The following is a 1,355-nucleotide window of genomic DNA, read 5'->3' as shown; positions in this document are numbered from 1 at the left end:
AATGAGAGCCGGGAGGTGTATGTGGGCCGACGGACCGCTCCTCCTGTGGGCGGCTCGCGACCGGCTGAGTTTCGGGTCATCAGCAAGTCGCCTGCTTGGCTCCGGTGTTGTGCGGGCATGCCACCTGGCTGATTATCCCGCCAGGAAGGATGTGAGTGTGATGTTGATTTTGTCTCAACTTCCCTGCGAACACAGACAAGAAGAGAAGCAAACGTTAAATACCAGCCGGATCGCGCGGATCGGCTACTGCCTCTTCGGGGCATGCACCATCGGCACGGGCTTGCCGATTCTTCTCTTGTTTCTCCGATAAAGTACATTAAATAAATAAAAGCATGTACGAACGTAGGACGATCTATAGACTCAGATTGGCAGATTAAATAGACAGGCTAAACATGAGGCTCGCCATGCGTGTGGCGCTTGCCGGCTGTCGTGCAGCGAGGTCTACGTGAAAGAGCCGATCTGAAAGTATGTGCGTCGGACATGCAAGGTTCGTCTAAACTAGGAGAAGAAACATGGTAGCAAGACATGCTAATCTAAGAGCTCAGAACATCATGATAACGTGAAAATCGTATGCCGATGTGCATCATGAAGCACCGAAAACAAAGACCATCGGCAGATGCACGTGATAGGTAGATGGATCTCGTACCGAGCGGAACACGGTCCGAGATCCGTCATGATAGCTGGTGGATCTCGTACCGACGTAGATACATATTTATAGTCCTGTGGACTTGGATGACAAGCTAACTCTTTCCTAATTATTTCTATCTAGAGTCCCGGTCGGACTCAGCAACGAGCTAATCTAATTGATACATGGCTGCTAGCCCACGCCATCGCTACTTTGGATGGCTTCTCTTGGCCCAATAGCCGATCCAGGCTCATTAATTGGTCCGCCCAAATCTTGGCGTCAACACATGCCTCTTGGTTTTGTCAAATAAAAATTTATTTCAAAACCAAAATAGAAGGGAATCTTTACTGCCCCTGTCGCCGCGTCCCATCGAACTGAACCGCCACACGGTCTTCCATGAAATGCGTAATGATGGTTGCTCATTGCCTTGGGGTGTGTTTAGATCCAAAATTTTGCAAAAAACTATAAAGGCCAAAAGTTGGATGTAAAACTTTACATCTTTTTGTGTTTACAGGCGTTTAGTTGGATGGCTCATTTTGCATTCTAGTCTACAGTACATCCTCAATAAATGCTTCATCCTGCGTGCTGCATGGCTGCATGCAGCCACTGCATGGATGCATGCGATGCTGCCTATTTCTTTTGCATGCTGGTGCCCCTGGCCAGTGTGTGTCTGTGTGTTCAAGCTTGAACTTGAACTAAACACGGCCAGGGGCAGCTTGAACTTGAACAG

Source organism: Panicum virgatum, chromosome 7N, assembly GCF_016808335.1.
Source record: "Panicum virgatum strain AP13 chromosome 7N, P.virgatum_v5, whole genome shotgun sequence".
In the NCBI taxonomy this organism is placed as follows: domain Eukaryota; kingdom Viridiplantae; phylum Streptophyta; class Magnoliopsida; order Poales; family Poaceae; genus Panicum; species Panicum virgatum.
Note: the sequence above shows the minus strand (reverse complement) of the source record.